This window comes from Rana temporaria, chromosome 1 (assembly GCF_905171775.1).
Source record: "Rana temporaria chromosome 1, aRanTem1.1, whole genome shotgun sequence".
In the NCBI taxonomy this organism is placed as follows: Eukaryota; Metazoa; Chordata; class Amphibia; order Anura; family Ranidae; genus Rana; species Rana temporaria.
The window spans coordinates 207,305,450-207,325,328 of record NC_053489.1 but is presented as its reverse complement, the minus strand read 5'-3'; the positions used below and the strand labels follow the sequence as shown (position 1 = coordinate 207,325,328).

General features: G+C 45.0%; 1 pseudogene; it reads right to left on the bottom strand.

The window, feature by feature from the left end:
* Positions 1-9,691: 9,691 nt before the first annotated feature.
* On the bottom strand, positions 9,692-9,822 carry LOC120925214 (annotated as a pseudogene).
* Positions 9,823-19,879: the final 10,057 nt, after the last annotated feature.

The window sequence follows — 19,879 nt, the reverse complement described above, 5'->3', positions numbered from 1 at the left end:
CCACAGAAGCTGTCTTGCCTGTACCTTCTTTGCTGGGTTTAACCGGTCTCCTAGCTGCACAAGGCTTGTAAGGTCCGTCTGGGGATTCCTCTCTAACAAGTCAGGTAAAGGTAAGTTCTCGGGGTCATCCGTAGCTGGGGCACAGACTGCCGCAACATCTTCTGGTCGCTCCTGATACTCCTTTAACATGTTCACATGAAAGGATCGCTGGATCCCTTCATCTGAACAGCTGGCTATAAGGTAGGTAGTATCACATATCTGCGCTAATACTTTATACGGGCCCTGCCAAGATGCTTGCATCTTGTTTGCCTTCACAGGTTTGAGCACTAGAACCTTCTGCCCAACCTGGAAGACCCGCTGTCGGGCGCCCCGATCGTACCACCGCTTCTGTCTCCCCTGGGCCGCCTGGAGATTCTCCCTTACCATCAGGGATAGTTTCTCCATGCGGTCCCGGAGTTCCAGGACATATGGTACTATGGGGGTCCCTTCTTGCTCCGTCTCCCCCTCCCAGTGTCCTCTAATGAGATCTAGGGGTCCTCGGACCCTTCTCCCATAGAGTAACTCAAAGGGGGAGAACCCAGTAGATTCCTGGGGCACCTCTCTGTATGCAAATAGCAGATGAGGCAGGAATCGCTCCCAGTCTCTGCAAGTGTCAGTAAAGGTCCTCAGCATCTGTTTGAGGGTACCATTAAATCGCTCGCAGAGGCCGTTGGTCTGGGGGTGATACGGTGAGCTAAGCAGCGGTTTAATGCCGCACACCTTCCACAGTTGCTGGGTGAGCACAGCGGTAAACTGAGTTCCCTGATCAGAGAGAATCTCCTGAGGGAACCCGACCCTAGTGAATATCTTAACCAGGGCATCAGCTACTGTCTCTGCCTCGATATTAGACAGCGCTACTGCCTCTGGGTAACGTGTGGCATAGTCCACCACAGTAAGAATGTACTTCTTACCGGAGGGGCTAGCCCTGGCCAGTGGACCTACCAGGTCAACGGCTATGCGGGAAAAGGGCTCCCCAATTATAGGCATCGACTGAAGCCTAGCTTTTGGGTGATCTCCCCGCTTTCCTACCCGTTGACAGGTGTCGCACGTGCTACAATACATCCGCACGTCTCGGTTCAAATTGGGCCAGAAAAAGTTTTGAGTGATCCTATGAGCTGTGCGGTGGGAGCCTAGATGGCCCGCTAACGGCACATCGTGCCCAATCCGTAAAATCTCCTGCCGGTACTTGGCAGGTACCACTAGCTGTCGCTTGTGCTGAGGGGTGCTCGGTTTTTGGGACGGTCTCGGGATCCTGTACAGCCTATCCCCCCCCCACTCGTAGTGCTCCCCATCTACTCCTTCCTCCCCTGAGTCGGCCCTGGCCTTGTACTTCGCTAACGTCGGGTCTTCCCTAGTCTCCCTTCCGTACATCTCTGGGGTATCCCAGCCTAAAGGGGCCGGATCTAACATACACGTCGGGGTAGAGGGTCTTACCTGGGTCGCAGCAGCAGGTGGGCCGGCTTCGGTGGCACGGGTCTGGGCCCGGGTCGTGACAGCGTCTACTGCAGCGGGGCCCATGGGAGTATAGGCTGAAAGGAGGGGGGCCAAGTCATTGCCAAGGAGGACATCGGCGGGTAAGTCTTTCATAACCCCCACGTTCACTTGTCTAGCGCCCACTCCCCAATCCAAATGTACCCGGGCAATGGGTAGTCGGAACACGGCACCTCCTGCTACTCGTACTGCGACCGTGTCCCCGGTATGTTGGTTCTCGGATACTAGGTGCTTCTGGAGTAAAGTCATGGTCGCACCGGTATCCCGTAGGCCACTGACCTCCTTCCCGTTGACCTTGACACACTGTCTGTGGTGCTGCCTGTTATCTCGGTGGGCCGCCTGAACGGGGTCGGCCTCATGCAGAATACCCCAGCATTCCTCTTCCTCCACACAGTGAGTTGCGGGGAGAGGTGGTCGTGGATTGGCCCCTGGGGGTCTCTTCCAGGACTGACTTTGGTTGGCATTGTTCATCGGGCACTCCGGTCGCTTGTGTCCCAGCTGATTGCATAGGTAGCACCGACTGGGTTGGGAGTATTCCCGAGAGTTAAACCGGGGTGAGCGGGGATACTGGGTTGACGGAGGGGGTGCTGAGGGCCGATTCATAGGGGGTTGGTAAATAGTAGCTGCTGGCTTGTATTCCACCCTGGCGGGAGCCTTGGCGGCTGAATTGTCCAATTTTCGGGCATCCATATACTCATCCGCCAGGCGAGCTGCTTCATGGAGAGTGGAGGGTTTACGGTCCCTTACCCACTCTCTGACCCCTGTTGGTAATTTGTCGAAGCAATGTTCCAACAGAAACATCTGTAGCACCTCCTCTCCGGACACCGCCTGGCACCCCGCCATCCAGTGTGCGGCGGTGCGGTGCACCTTACATGCCCATTCAACGTAGGAGTCCCCAGTCGTTTTTGCAGTGTCCCGGAACCTCCTTCGGTATGCCTCGGGTGTAATGGCATACCGGGAGAGTAGAGCTTCCCTGACGGCCACATAATCCCCGATCTCCTCGTCAGGGATGGCCCGAAAAGCCTCACTGGCCCGGCCGGATAACTTGCCGGACAATATAGGGATCCAGTCCTCCAGGGGTACCTTGTGCAGGGCGCATTGCCGCTCAAAATCGGCAAGGTACCCATCGATCTCTCCTTCTGTCTCACTGAAGGCTTTAAATGCTGCAAACGGCACCTTCTTTCTTTCCCCCGTGTCTGCTGTGACTGGGGCTGCTGCAGTGCCGCTTTGGCGTAGCAGGTTGGCCTCCACAGCGGCTTGGACTTGGGCGATAATTTCCGCAGATGGGTTGGGACCATAATGGGCCAGCCTAATTCTTACCGCCCGGTCAAATCTCTCTTCTTCGGGGGTTCTGTCGTCTGGGCTGGGTCCATTGGTTCCCTCTGCTGCTGGTACTCCATCCATTTCCAGCAATAATGTGATAATGTCCCCCTTTTTGAGGTTACTGGCCTGTCCGCCTCTTTGCTCTAATAAATCCTTTAAGGTAGCTCTTCTCAGGTTTTGGTATTGCAATTCCATTTGGTCCTGGTTGTAGTGGTTTCTTTGGGCGCTGAGGTTCATCCCGTCGCTTGCCACCAGTTGTTGCGGTACCTCTCTTCCCGAGCTCCAAAGTACACCGTCCTTAGTGGCCAGTAACCCAATCCCCTCCAGTAACGAGACCAAGCTCCATTGTGAGGGTAAAACACGAACTGTTTACTGTGGGCTACCCGCCCGTATTTATGCAGGTCTCCCACCTGGTGGACACTCCCCTAGGGGACCAGATGGGAGACTGAAATAACAGAACAACATTTCAAACATACATCCCCACCATTTCCCAGCATGCATCACAGTTTCTAACTTTATAACTGCCAAACATTTTATATATTTATGCAGGTCTCCCGCCTGGTGGACACTCCCCTAGGGGACCAGATGGGAGACTGAAATAACAGAACGACATGGGGACTGAGGGCATATTATTGGGGAATAGCAAGCAGACAAACACAATATGTCCAGTATACGGATGGGTCCGTCACACTCTTCCTTAGTGCCTTTCTTATTAAGTGAATAAAGTTTCTCATAGAATTTAAGGAAACTTTTGACTATGTCTGATGTTTTGTATCTTATCTCTCCCATATTTGTTTGTATTTTTTCTATGTAATTAGCTATTTTTTTTTTCTTAACCAGATTTGCCAGATATTTTCCTGTCTTATTACCCCATATATACTTTTCTTTCTTAACCCAGTTTGAGGCTATTCGAGTTTCCTGCTCAATTAGTCCCTTTATTTCATCTCTTTTGATGTTAAGGTTTAAGAGAATTTCCCTCTGTCCCAACTCCTTATGTAGTTGTTCAAGATCTGAGATTTCTTTTACTAATCTTACTTTTTTTTCATTGGTCTTTTTTTTTCCGCTCCCTCTTTCATCAGAATTCCCCTAATAAATGCTTTATGTGTTTCCCACACTATTGCTTCAGACATTCCTTCCGTATTATTCTCTAAGAAAAACTGTTCAATTTCTTTCCTTAGTCTCCTCTCTATATATTTATCCATTAATAGTTCTTAATTTAATCTCCAGTTCCTTTTCCCAAATACCCTCTCTCCTATCGTCAATTGTAATATAATTGGTGCGTGATCGGAAAAAGTTGTAATACCTATCTTTGTTTCATCAGCTACTTCCAATAATTTATGTTCTATTAAGAAATAGTCTATTCTTGTATACGTCCCATGCACAGGGGAGCGGAAAGTATAATCTTTTTGTCTTATATGTTGGGATCTCCAAACATCTACAAGTTGATTTTGATGCATTTTCCTTTTTAAGATTTTCCTCTCCCTCATTCCGGTGCCCTGTGCATGTGAAGTACTATCTAATTTGGGGTCCAAACATGTGTTAAAGTCTCCTCCCATAATAGCATCCCCTATCTTAAAGTTCATAAACTCATCCACTATTCCTATCTGGTACTTTACTGAATTTTTATTTGGTCCATACACATTCGCAAAAGACATCTTTACCCCATTCAGATTTCCCCTTAAAAAAAGGAAACGTCCTTCTGAATCTATCTTCATTTTCTCCAGTACAAACCTAACATATAGCTACGCCTTTGGCGCGACTGATGGGCGAGTCCACATAAAACCATACAGGAAACTCATCTGAGCGGGCCCTACTCTTGGCCTCACCAGTCAGATGAGTCTCCTGTAAAAAGACTACATCTGCTTTCAAAAATATTAGTTCTCTCATTATATTCTCTCTTTTAATTGGCGCATTAATCCCCCGTACATTATATGATATTATATTAATTTTTGGCATCAGGTACTATAGAATTGTAATATGTTGTTGCAAATTTACTGGCCCCTTTACTTCCCTCCCTACTACCTCCCCCCCTCTCCCTCCAATCCCCCCCCCCTCAGTCCCTTCCCACCCCATCTGCCCTCCTCCCCCCTTCTCCCCCTCCCTCTCTCCCTCCCATATTGGGGACTATTGACCTTCCCAAGGTCTAAAGATCCGTGGCCCTCACCCATATGGCCCTACGGTTCTCCCCTTGAGGTTGAGCTTTGAGTGGGCGAGTTTGTGTGCCGTTGCCCTCTCCAAAGGAGATTCCTATGCCCCCATCATCTTTTTTTCTTTAATATCTTCATGTGTCTAACGACTGATCTGCTTCCCACATCTCCCCCCCCCCCACCCCACCCCACCCCCTCAGCCTCCCCCTTCATCACACTGCTTATAAAATTGATTATTATTTGTTTTTTCTTGTGATCCATTTCCATTGCTGCTGGTCATCCATTGACCCTCTCTGTGCTTTTTCCCACCAGCCCGGAATCTCAGTCTCTGGGATATTACATTTTTAAAAAAAATCCATTGTAACAGGTGCTGATTACTGGGTGGCCACGCTGCTGGATCCCCGTTACAAGGACAATGTACCGTCCTTAATCCCCTCACTGGAGCGTGAACGCAAGATGCGCGAGTACAAGCGCACGCTGGTAGACACGCTGCTGGTGCAATTCCCACCTGGCAGCGGGGGCACAGTGGAAGCAGAAGGCGAAGGCAGAGGAAGAGGTCGCCAACGCAGCAGGGGCACCGCCAGCACCTCAGAAGGCAGGGTTAGCATGGCCGAAATGTGGAAAAGCTTTGTCAGCACGCCACAACAAACAGCAACACCAGCTGATATGGAACGTTTTAGCAGGAGGCAGCATTTCAGCAACATGGTGGAGCAGTATGTGTGCACACGCCTACACATACTGAATGACGGCTATGTCCCCTTAAACTTCTGGGTCTCCAAATTGGGCACATGGCCTGAGCTTGCCCTTTACGCCTTGGAGGTGCTGGCCTGCCCTGCGGCCAGTGTATTGTCTGAACGTGTATTTAGCAAGGCAGGGGGCGTTATCACAGACAAGCGCAACCGCCTGTCCAGAGCAAATGTGGACAAGCTCACGTTCATTAAAATGAACCAGGTATGGATCCCACAGGACTTGTCCGTACCTTGTGCAGAATAGACACTGGGCCGGCCTTACCCAGCTATTGTTTTTTTTTCTGATCTTTCTAGGGTTGCCATCTCATCCCTTTAAACGCAAAAACATATTAATTACACAGGTTCTCTGGCTGATTAAGTTGCTGCTAATTAAACTCACTTGGTGCCTTATCGACAGTAAATTAGCCCCAGAACCTGTGTAATTACTCTGTGTTCTGGTTTAAAGGGATGAGGTAGCAACCCTAGATCTTTCTCACTCTTTTGGGGTTTACCCTAATTTAAAAAATACATATATTAAAAAGCAAAACCTGCTGTGTTGGCTACCTCCTCCTCCTCCTCCTCCACCGCCGCTTCCACCTACACCGCCACATCCACCTCAACCTCCTAATACATATGGACCTTGTCCTCCTAGGTCAAAATGATTTTATTTTTTATTTTTATTTTTTTTATGTTATTTTATGTTATTTTGAGTTATTTCCCTATCCACATTTATTGCCATGCTCTTCCCGACATTTTGCAAAATTTGTATTTTTTTTTTTTATGCCATTTTGAGTTATTTCCCTATCCACATTTATTTTCAGAGTACTTGCCATGCTCTTCCCGACATTTTGCTGCCATTTGCAGCCCTCCAGCCCTTTCCCTTAGTTTTTTAGAGACATTTTGTAGTCAAAAGTCCGGGTCCCCATTGACTTCAATGGGGTTCGGGTTCGGGTCAAAGTCCGGGTTCGGGTTCGGTCCCAAACCCGAACATTCAGGTGTCCGCTCAACTCTACCTGTAACTCGTATTGAGGATAGCATTCAGGCTGCACCCAAGATTGAGGGCTCCTTTGGAAAACAGGAAATGTTTTCCTGGCAAATAAATAGGCTTGCAGGCTAATATACTGATTAGGTGTTAAATGAAAGAATCTGCCTGACATTGGCCCTGTATATAGACACTGGTAATCCTAGGGCATTTCAATCAGGAAAAATGTATAAACCAGGCTGGAAATTTGGGGCTGATAGCCCATCAGTTCCATGAACCTATCATTCACTGTGTCAGCATATGTGCAGTTGTCGTTAGGAAACCATCTAAACCTTCCAACTGATGAACTCTCCAAGAAAATGTCTTGTTCTGATTTGTAATAGTTGTGGATTGTAACAATAACAGATGCTTTAAATGTTAAGACTGAACTTGCAACAGATAATATGCATTTATCTTGGTGTACGAATGTCAGTAAATATTGGGAGTGTGCATGTGTTTATGTACAATAGCTTTAAGTGTATCAGAGGAAGTATAAGTGTTTGCATACAATATGTTTGTATATATCTGTGTGGAAGCAAGTGTTTGCAGACGATACATATCTGTGTGTACAAAATTGTAACATGCCAGTCTTTCTCTGTCATCCTTGCACACTCCTTGGCTTGGTCACCTTGCCTGTCCTGTCACCTAGGCCACTCCACAGCTGACATGCCTGCAGGATGCTCCTGTCCCATGTGACAGCTGCTTTGTCCCCTGGTGATGAATAGCTTCCCAGCCTGGCTCTGTCCATTGTCCCCTGGCCTTTGGCTCTCACCTCAAAGATCACTATCACGTCCAACAGCATGGATGTACATTTTACCTACAAAAGCCACCAGCCTGTGCTTCAACCTTTGGAAGGTGGAGCTGAACCTGTTTACTGATAACTATGGCATTCTACCTTTATCTCTAAGCAAATAGGAAAAGTCAGGAGCCCATTCAGCAAGTGCCATGTAAAGTCTTCTCTATTATTGGTCTAATCAAGCACTCATCTTGTATATCAACAATCCATCAAAACCGAGACCAGTATTGTTCCACCACTGAAAAACCACGAGTACATTGCTACACTTGTTGCGTCTGTATAGGGGGAATGACACAGAGTAAAGAAGTTTTTTCCCTTGACTTCCTTCCCTGAACCTAATCTATGGGTCATCAGCCCATTGTGCATATAATTGTAATAAAGGGTCACCCAAGCTTGTATTTAGGATTGTAATTACTCATTGTGAGTGAAATAACCTCAAATGTATATCTATGCATAAAAAAATCTTTGATACAATTGTTTAAATTTGCTTTTACACCTAAAAGACAAGTTATAAACTACAAATACTACACAAACATTCAAACAGTAAAAACAGAATATAAAAGCCCAAAGTAGAGTATGGCCAACCAAAATTTTGTTCTATTTCAGAAATTGTATGCTCATTTATTTAAAATATTATGAATGGGGTAGATTTACAAAAGGCAAAATGGTTGTACACTTTGCAAGGGAATTTCCCCTTTGTTTAAACAGTTATGTGATGCTCTGCTGACCTCCAGTATCCAATCATGTGCAAACAAAAATACTGTTTTTTATTCTATTTCCTTGCACATTCACAAAGCTAAGATAATTCTCCATTGCAAGGAGGACGTTCCCTTGCAAAATGAACAGCCAATTTGCCTTTAGTAAATCAACCCCTATATCCTGAGTGTTCTGCAAAAGATAGGACAGGCATTATGCTGTAGTTCATGCTGTATTTTCTTTTGATTATTCTTCATTGATCAATGGCTATTTGTCATTTCAGACTTTACAGAGGAGAGTCTGACTGCACTTCATGTGCAGAAGCATACTACAATGACAATGTAATTTTAGCCCTGATTATTTGTCGAAACATTTGTAAATTCACTTGTATACAGTTCTGTCTACCCATAATTTAATCCCTTTTTTTTTTTCTGTTGAAAAGCCTGTGGCGTGCAAAACACAACCCAAAAACTCCACCCGGTGCAGAGAAAAATGTGCACACACATAAAGAGTGAAATCACAAAAAACTGCGACGGGTACATACGTCAGTGGTCCTCCGAAGAGGACCCGTCTCTGATCCCCCGGGGCGTTAGGCTCCTGACAGGGACTAGAGTTACTGTGGTCCATACAGCCGAAGCCATATGGACCCATCTTGGTCCAGGCAGCCGAAGCCACAAGGACCCAACATCCTCGGAGGGACTGCCGAAACAGAACCCTCCTCGGTGAGGCTCCCCCGAAGGGAGACCCCATGAGAGCCGGCGAACTTAGCCAGAAGGCCGGGTCCACCAACTCCCAAGACTTTCAGAGGCAGGCCCGAGGACCAGCACCCTACACTAAAAGTGCAAGCACCAACAAAAAGAGTGACAAAACAAGACAGACAAGGGAAAATAATAAAAGAAAGTGGGGAAAAGGAAGATGGGAGAGTGAGGAAAGTGACCAATGTGCTGTACATTGGCCGGCCCTCCGGCCAGGAAACAAAAATTCCACTGGTCCTAGCCAAAAGGCCGGGCCCTAGCGGCAGGTGTCAAAAAGGTGTGTGTGGAGATCAGTGACCTGAAGGTGCCACACGATGAGTGCCCCTCAACACTCGTGCAATGTATGGCACCCCTGGACTGCCACTCCAGGGTCACAATCTTCACGGGCTTTTCAACGGTCCCTAGCCCCCGGTCCGGACCGGCAGCACCCTTCCCAGCCAGGAAGGTGGGAGAAGAGGTCGGGAGAGCCTACTGACGCAGACTCTACCCACAACCCCTAGCTCTCCCACCTAATCACATTCTGGAAGTACTACCCGCTCCTTCCCAGTTAAAGGAGAAGCAAGGGTTCCCTCCAGAACAACTGACTGGGGCAGATACCACCAAATCCAGGCCAACGGCCAGGGACTCGGCCTCTTGGCTTCGACCTCATGCCTCTCTGTCCCGATCAGAAGGCTTCCACCTCCACGCCAACAGGCTTAGCGTCCGCCGACTGCCATCCCTTTCCCCCTGCCACAGGGTACCGGGGACAGTCAGCTTAGCACCACCTATTGGCAACTGATAAGAACAGATACTACACTTGATCTTAGCCAAAAGGCCGAGATAATAACAGAAAAAAAACAGGTTATCAGTAAAAGTGTCAGAGTATAATTTTTCTGTTTATCCTTGGGCCTACTCCGCAGATCAGGGTGAAATTATCTGGAATCCTAGGTTCAAGGGACACTCAGTCTACTTTAGGCACATTCAGAATATAGCAGTGGGTTAAGTGTATTAGCTGACCCAGGAACCTAGCAAATTCATGCTGACCTGCTGCTCAGCCTGCTATTATGATAAAGATGATCATGAATGCATGCATGGCTGTAGACTGTGATCATCCATTTATAAGAATTGATTCATTGGGTTGGAGGTGCTACACAATGGTATAACCAGAATGATAGGTGATTATTGCATATATATGGAATCAGCTCTGTGCTGATATAAGCAATATAGTCACTGAACTACAAGTGAAACTCGAAAAATTAGAATATCATGCAAAAGTTAATTTATTTCACTAATGCAATTTAAAAGGTGAAAGTAATATATAAGATCAACTCATTACATGCAAAGCAAGATAGTTCAAGCCGTGATTTGTCATAATTGTGATGATTATGGCTTACAGCTCATGAAAACCCCAAATCCACAATCTCAGAAAATTTGAATATTGCATGCAATCAATAAAACAAGGATTGTACATAGAACAATATCGGACCTCTGAAAAGTAGAAGCATGCATATATACTCAGAGGGCCAGATTCATGAACAATGGTGCAGATTTGCACCGGCGTGGCGCATCATTTTTAGACTACACCGGTCCAGCGCGGAGAGGCAGTTAGGTGATTCAAGAAATTTTTTTTGTCTACGATGCCCCAGCGGGGCGGATTTTAGACGGCGTAAGGCGGGGTAAGGCCAACTGGGAGTCACCCTATGCTAATGAAGTGCCGACCATGGCGCAGGGGTCACGCCGGGGCGCATCTTAGACCGCACATGCTCAGTGACATCCAGGGGTAAATGCCCCAATCTGCACATGCTCACAACTGCGCCCCGGCGTGATCCCTGAGCTACGCCGACCCACTACCAAAGCCCAGTCCATGAATCAGCCCAGACTTCCGCCCTGCAGGTGCAAATGTACTGAAGCTTTTTTTTTTCCAAGCTAGGTCGTTTGCATTGTGGTGGGGCAGTTATGGCTGATGAGGAATCCTCAGGTGGGCAGATGACCAATTTCAGCCCAGAGGAGAGGGCTGTAATTATTGAGGGCCTCTCCCAACATGGGGACCGCCTCTATGTGTTGTCCAGCAAGTGTTGTTGCTCAGTTCGTTTGTAACGCTGCTGCTTTAGCTGCTCTCCAGCTGACCTCTGCAAGTTTGGTGCAAAGTTACCCCTGCTTTTATGAGGTGTAACTTTGCACCGGAAATTTCAGCTCCGCTCACCGGGAGTAGCCTGCGCCGGTCAAGCTTAAGTTGATGAATCGGCCCAAAAACCTAATTTGCATATTTAAAACACAAAAACCATGGCCGCGCCAGATCCGACCAGCGTAAATCTGCGCCAACGCCGCGCCGGCGTGGAAAGGTTACACCGAGGTGATGAAGTCTATTTGGAGGCGTAATCTGGTTCTCTGGGTACGGCGATCCGCCGGCGCAAATCTGCACTTACGCCGTGCATCTACCAAAAAAACGGTGTAAGTGCTTTATGGATCTGGCCCAGTGAGTGTAGTATATGGATTGCGCTACCCTGGTGGTTAATCTATATCCACCTACTTCTGGGCAATAGTTGCAATTATTAGCCCCTATGTATATCACCCCTATTGACAATCCACCAAATATATGTGTGTATATAGATTTGTACCAAGTGCTCATATACAAATATTCTTCTCAGAACAGTGCAGAAAACACATACATATGCGTGCCATACACATATTAAATAGTGCTCTTAAAAAACGTGTGTTTCCCTATATCAGGTTCAAAAGATCCTTTCCACAAAAACAAACAACTTTTATAATAACCACAAAAAAATATAAAATATGTATATGGAAAAAAATGTACATATAAGACGATTAAATAGAGGATTTCTAAATTGATCCTCTTCCCTTTAAAGTCCCAATATGATAGCCAAGTGCTCATAAAGCGATCAATGCTTTTCCTGTGGGATGTTAAAACACAATGTGATTTCACCACTTCCGTGATAGTCCCGTCACCGTTAAGAATGGCCACTCACCAGTACTCATTTAATGAATGCCTTTGGTTCATTCCCAGGATAACCACTCCTCTTTTGCGTTTCCACAACTATCAGGTGTCTTGGGTATACTAGTGTGGTCACTTTTTCTCTACAAAAGCTCACAGAAAAAGAGTACCCCTCATAGTGTAGTATGTAAAATAATTTATTATTTTAAAATCAAAAGCAGGTATTGCACTCACATTTAGTTGTGCCCGTATGCCGGCACCAAGCTTCTCCGGGCGTGTATGCAAACATGTGAAGGATGAAAGCTGTTCCTCTCTCGTGTTCCCCCTACGCCTATCTTACGATCAGCGCGTGTTCCCGTAGATGTCAGCAGCCTCTAGACATCTACGAGAACACACGCTTATCGTAAGATAGGCGTAGGGGGAACACGAGAGAGAAACGGCTTTTATCCTTCACATGTTTGCATACATGGCTGGAGAAGCTTGGTGCCGGCATACGGGCACAACAAAATGTGAGTGCAATACCTGCTTTTGATTTTAAAATAATAAATTCTTTTACATACTACACTATGAGGGGTACTCTTTTTCTGTGAGCTTTTGTAGAGAAAAAGAGACCACACTAGTATACCCAAGACACCTGACAGTTGTGGAAACGCAAAAGAGGAGTGGTTATCCTGGGAATGAACCAAAGGCATTCATTAAATGAGATCTGGTGAGTGGCCATTCTTAACGGTGACGGGACTATCACGGAAGTGGTGAAATCACGTTGTGTTTTAACATCTCACAGGAGAAGCATTGATCGCTTTATGAGCACTTGGCTATCATATTGGGACTTTAAAGGGAAGAGGATCAATTTAGAAATCCTCTATTTAATCGTCTTATATGTACATTTTTTTCCATATACATATTTTATATTTTTTTGTGGTTATTATAAAAGTTGTTTGTTTTTGTGGAAAGGATCTTTTGAACCTGATATAGGGGAACACACGTTTTTTAAGAGCACTATTTAATATGTGTATGGCACGCATATGTATGTGTTTTCTGCACTGTTCTGAGAAGAATATTTGTATATGAGCACTTGGTACACATCTATATACACACATATATTTGGTGGATTGTCAATAGGGGATATATACATAGGGGCTAATAATTGCAACTATTGCCCAGAAGTAGGTGGATATAGATTAACCACCAGGGTAGCGCAATCCATATACTACACTCATTTCATTTTGGACAAGACACCATAGAGTGTCTTGCACCTTTTTTTGATTGCAGAACACCCACCATTATAGCACAATTTTGTTTTTTCATTTGCGCCAGCAACACCCGTCCCCCATATGTACTCAGTACTTGGTTTGGGCCCCTTTTGCAGCAATTACTGCCTCAATGCGGCGTGGCATGAAAACGATCAGCCTGTGGCACTGCTGAGGTGTTATGGAAGACCAGGATGCAGTGGCCTTCAGCTCTTCTGCATTGTTCGGTCTCATGTCTCTCATCTTTCTCTTGGCAATGCCCCATAGATTCTCTATGGGGTTCAGGTCAGGCGAGTTTGCTGGCCAATCAAGCACAGTAATCCCACGGTCATTGAACCAAGTTTTGGTGCTTTTGGCAGTGTGGGCAAGTGCCAAGTCCTGCTGGAAAATGAAGTCAGCATCCCCATAGAGCTCTTCTGTGGAAGGAAGCATGAAGTGCTCCAAAATCTCCTGGTAGAAGGCTGTGTTGACCCTGGACTTAATGAAGCACAGTGGACCAATACCAGCAGATGACATTGCTCCCCAAATCAACACAGAGTGTGGAAACTTCACACTGGACTTCAAGCTTCTTGCAGTGTGTGCCTCTCCATTCTTCCTCCATACTCTGGGTCCTTGGTTTCCAAATGAGATGCAAAATTTGCTATCATCAGAAAAGAGGACTTTGGACCACTGAGCAACAGACCAGGTCTGTTTTTCTTTAGCCCAGGAAAGACGCTTCTGACCTTGTTTGTTGTTCAGGAATATGACATTTGAAGCCCATATCCAGGATCCGTCTGTGTGTGGTGGCTCTTGATGCATTGACACCAGCCTCAGTCCACTCCTTGTGAAAGTCCCCAACACTTTTGAATGGCCCTTTCCTGACAATCCTCTCCAGACTGCGCTCATCCATGCTTCTTGTGCACCTTTTTATTCCACACTTTTCCCTTCCACATAACTTTCTATTAATGTGCTTTGATGCAGCACTTTGGAAACATCCAACTTCTTTTGAAATTACCCTTTGAGGCTTTCCCTCCTTAGGCTGCATTCACACCTGAGCGTCGGTCGTTCGGTCGTTTTTTTGGGCGTTTTTTTCTGGCGTTTTGTTGCGCGTATTTGCGCGTTTGCATACAGCGTCGTGCGACGTTTTTGTACTTCGGCGTTTTTTATTTTAGCCAATAGGAAAAATGATCATCTTTTCATCACTTGTTGCTATGTTGGTAGATTTTTTTAATCTTCTGCATGGGCGACAAGTTCTATTTATTAAAGCGACGAAACGCCCGTAGCAAACGCCCGTTGTCGCGCGATACGCTCAATTCGCGCGTTTCCCATTAGGGCGTATTCAAATACGCCCAAACTGCACGATACGCGCAACAAAAAAAGGTCCGGGACTTGTTTGAGCTTCGCGTGACAGGCGTTTGGGCGTTCAGGCGTGAACAGTCACCATAGGGAATAATGTTAATTCTCCCCTCTGGCGTTTGTGAGCAGTGCGCTTCAGGCGTAAAAACGCCTAGGTGTGAATGGGGCCTTATGGAGGGTGTCAATGATGTTTTTTTGCACAACTGTCAGGTCAGCAGTCTTTTCCATGATAGTGATTCCTACTGAACCAGCCTGAGAGACCATTTAAAGGCTCAGGAACCATTTGCAGGTGTTATGGCTTAATTAGCCGATTAGAGTGGGACACTTTGAGCATGGAATATTGCACCTTTTCAAAATATTGCAATTTTCGGAGATTGTGGATTTGCAGTTTTCATGAGCTGTAAGCCATAATCATTGCAATTATGACAAATCACGGCTTGAACTATCTTGCTTTGCATGTAATGAGTCTATCTAATATATTAGTTTCACCTTTTAAGTTGCATTAGTGAGCCCTGGTTCACACCGGGTACGATTTGGAACGATTTGAGATGCGATTTGACATGTCAAATCGCATCTCAAATCGGCGGCAATTGTCGGCAATGGCACTGCCCTAATCAGTGCGACACCGCATCTGCGATTTCAAAAAGTAGTTCCTGTACTACTTTTTGCGATTTCGGGCCGCGATTTACATTAAATTGCGGCCAAAATCGCGGCAAAATCGCGGCCGCGAAATCGCGCTAAAATTGCGCATTTTACCGCGATTTTGAATTCGCAGCAGTGTGAACCTAGGCTGAAATAAATTAACTTTTGCACGATATTCACATTTTTCGAGTTTCACCTATAATATGGAAAAAAGAAACCACACTAAGATCGAAAGCCTGCACAAATGCCTGAAGCTCACACGTAAAGCAGCGACTCTTCTGTAAACTACAAACAATGGACAAAATAGGAAAAATATATATAAGTTCACGCTAAACCTAAATTGTGGCAATATACCTAATTAATAAATGTGAACATAAACACATATAAATTAGCATAAAGCCACTCAAGCCCTGTACACATGATCGGTTTGTCTGACCGATGCACTGTTTTCATCAGACAAACCGATCGTGTGTGGGCCCCATCGGTTTGTTTTCCATCGGTGAAAAAAAATAGAACATGTTTTAAAATTTTCCTATGGATAAAAAAACTATAGAAAAAAAAAACGATTAACGGTGCGGTGGGTTCCTGGGGTGAAGCTGTGATTCATTAACCACTTCCCGACCTCCTCATGTACATTTACGTCAGCAGAATGGCACGGACAGGCACAATCACGTACCTGTACGTCCTCTGCTAGACGTGGGTGGGGGGTCCGATCGGGACCCCCCCCGGTACATGCGGAGGTCGGGTCCGCTCGGGGAGCGATCCGGGACGACGGCGCGGCTAATTGTTTATAGCCGCTCCGTCGCGATCGCTCCCCGGAGCTGAAGAACGGGGAGAGCCGTGTGTAAACACGGCTTCCCCGTGCTTCACTGTGGCGGCGCATCGATCGGGTGATTCCCTTTATAGGGAAGACCCGATCGATGATGTCATTCCTACAGCCACACCCCCCTACACTAGTAAACACACACTAGGTGATCCCTAAATGTTACAGCGCCCCCTGTGTTTAACTCCCAAACTGCAACTGTCATTTTCACAATAAAGAATGCAATTTAAATGCATTTTTTGCTGTGAAAATGACAATAGTCCCAAAAATGTGTCAAAATTGTCCGAAGTGTCCGCCATAATGTCGCAGTCACGAAAAAAATCGCCGCCATTAGTAGTAAAAAAAAAAAAAAAAAAAAAAAATGCAATAAAACTATCCCCTATTTTGTAAACGCTATAAATTTTGCGCAAACCAACCGATAAACGATTATTGCGATTTTTTTTACCAAAAATAGGTAGAAGAATACGTATCGGCCTAAACTGAGAAAAAAATATATATATGTTTTTGGGGGATATTTATTACAGCAAAAAGTAAAAAATATTGAATTTTTTTCAAAATTGTCGCTCTATTTTTGTTTATAGTGCAAAAAATAAAAACCGCAGAGGTGATCAAATACCACCAAAAGAAAGCTCTATTTGTGGGGAAAAAAGGACGCCAATTTTGTTTGGGAGCCACGTCGCACGACCGCGCAATTGTCTGTTAAAGCGACGCAGTCCCGAACTGTAAAAAACCCTTGGGTCTTTAGGCAGCAATATGGTCCGGGGCTTAAGTGGTTAAAGGCTCCTCCAGGTCTTACATAATTGGGGACCACAGGGTTCTGGTAAGCAGACCATTTTGTCATATGGTGGCGGACATCACACTGGTTTCCTTTTCATGATTGAAGAGAGGGACGTCACTTATTTTAAGGATTGGTGCACTGGTGGATCATTATCATTTGTTGATACCACAGATGGACTATTCAGATGAACTTTACGAACATTTATGGACTTCCACCATCAATTTTATCACATCCACATCAAATTCACTTATTTTCATTTATGAGTGTTTCTTAATCATCAATATTTATTTAAGTTGATTTTCACCTTTTACCACTGATGCCCTGTACACACGATCGGATATCTGATGGAATCTAATCCGATGGATTTTTTCGTCAGATATCCAATGAAGCTGACTTTCATCAGTCTTGCCTACACACCATCAGTCAAAAATCCAACGCGGTGACGTAAAACACTACGACGTGCTGAGAAAAATTAAGTTCAATGCTTCCGAGCATGGGTCGACTTGATTCTGAGCATGCATGGATTTTTCTCCGATGGAGTTCCACACAGACGATCGTTTTTTTCTATTGTTTTTTTACGAATATTTATGGACTTCCACCATTAATTTTTTACGTTTATTTAAGTTGATTTTCAACATTTATCACTTAGTGGCCTTATGCCAATTTATAGGTGTTTATGTTCACATTTATTAATTAGGTATATTGCCACAATTTAGGTTTAGTGCGACTTTATATATATTTTTCCACTGAACTAATATGCTGAAGAGGAAAGTTACAGAATGGGACATGAAAGGTGTTAAAAGTCTTCTTTTCATCTTTAATTAAATACATTTTGAGTAATCTGTAGATTTGACTACCAGTAGCCAAACACCTAAAACACTTTGAACAGAAATATTCCGAGACACTGGAAAATGTATGTAATGTTCACATTATTAAACATTTCAAAATAAGTTGTTAGCAGAAATAATAATTCCAATGTGCAAGTGTTAACGATAAAAGCTTGTCAGGAAATCACATTACTGGGACAAGTGGAATACAGGGCAACCTGTACATGACATGGTGATAGGGATTGGACAAATGATGTATTTTTTTTATTGCCCCACCTCTTTAATGCTCTTGTAGGAGCTAAGTATTAAAATTAATATACACATTCTCCCAATCATCAAAACTTTTTATTGTGAATAGGTAAGCAGCCGTACATATAAAATATACCTGATCCAGGTTCTGGGCAATCTTTTGTGTATGTACAAGTGTCAGCTCCTTCCCCAGGTCACGTGTAAAGGCGCACACTGGACCAATGACCTGTCCACAGTGACATGAATAAAGTTAACAGCATCTGATAGTTAAGTAAAGGTTCGGCTGACATTGGCTGCCAGCGCTGATCGGATGGTTGGTAGACATGTGCAATTAGTTTTGATCCAAATACAAATTCGGACAAATTTTTGGTTTTTCGGAGATTCGGATGTATCTTGATCCCTGATAGAAATAGTAATGAATTTAGTTTAAATCCATCAAAATTCGTTTTGTTAATTTGTTTTCTAACATATTTCAACTTTTCAGAACAATTAGAATTCGGATCGGTTGAAAAAAACGATCGACCAATTAGAATTCTTTGTGAAGAAATAACTGGTTGTTAAGCCATGTCCCCATGTCCATGGGGACAAGGGTCTCTTCTTGACAAATCTGGGCTGTGGTTGTCGGGGTCTGCGGGTGGGGGGCACAGAGCCCCCTGCCCCAAAGCATCCACCCCCCATGTTGACAGCATGTGGCCTGGTATGGTTCAGGAGGGGGACACTCGCTCGTCCCCTCCCCTTTCCTGACCTGAAGGGCTGCATGCTGCGATAAGGGCCTGGTATGGACTGGGGGGGGGGGGGGACACTACGCCGTTTTTTTTAAAACATTTTTATATTGCCAGGAAATGTCAGCATTCTTTATCTTTTCATTCACCTGTCAGTGGGAAAGCCCGCTGACAGATGATGACTCATAGTTGTTAAGGATGCGGGCAGCCGGCTTCCCGGCCCGCTGCTTAACAACCAGCTATTTCTTCACACAGAAATCGAATCAGGCGATCATTTTAAGACCAACCTGAATTCTAATCATTCTGAAAATGTGGAATTCATTAGAACATTAATAAATGAAACAAATTTTAATGAAAACAAAACAAAATTTTACGAAAATGAAATGAAACTAAATGAATTCCAAAAACCAAACTAAACGAATTCTATAACGAAACTAATTTAGTAACATAACAAATCCATCTGAAACTAAACAAAACAATTGTTTCCATTCTGCACAGGTCTAATGGTCAGATACTGGTTTTCCAGCATGCCTGTTTCCAGCATACAGGAAGGTGTACAAACTGACCAGAAGTCGGCCTGTTCCTGATGAACAGGCCAATTTCAGACAATTTTTACCATGTGTGTATACATTTTAAGTTCATGGCAAACATGTCAACTGTTATTGTGGACTTTTTATCAGTCTACAGCACTTTGTTCCGGAAGGCCTGGTCTTTGCCTCTTTGTTTCATGGCAAACTGTAGTTGCTTGCTCTAAGTTTCTGTTTGTACAGCAAAGGCTTTTTCCTGACACACCTGTTGGCAGGTTAAACCAGTCCACCTGTGCTATAAAAAGGGGGATGGTCGAGGTCCAAGAGTCCTGGGTGTAGTGTGTTTCAATATTACCTGTGAGTGGAACCATTTGGTTCTGCTGAAGACTTCGCCCAGGTTCACACTGGGTATGATTTGGTACGATTTGAGATGCGATTTCACAAGTCAAATCGCTTTTCAAATCGTCGGCATTTGCCGGCAATTGTCGGCAATGGCAGAGTCCTAATTGGTGCGACGCCGCATCTGCGGCGCTGCACCGATTTCAAAAAGTAGTTCCTGTACTACTGTTTGCGATTTCGGGTCGCGATTTACATTGAACTCTGCACAGATGTCTCTTAAATCGCGGCCGAAATCGCAGCAAAATCGAGCAAAACCGCAGCCGCGAAATCACGGTAAAATTTAAAATAAAAATTGAATTCGCAGCAGTATGAACCTAGCCTTAGGCCCCTTTTACATTGAGGAGTTTTTCAGGCAGTACAGCGCTAAAAATAGCGCTGCTATCCCGCCTGAAAAACTCC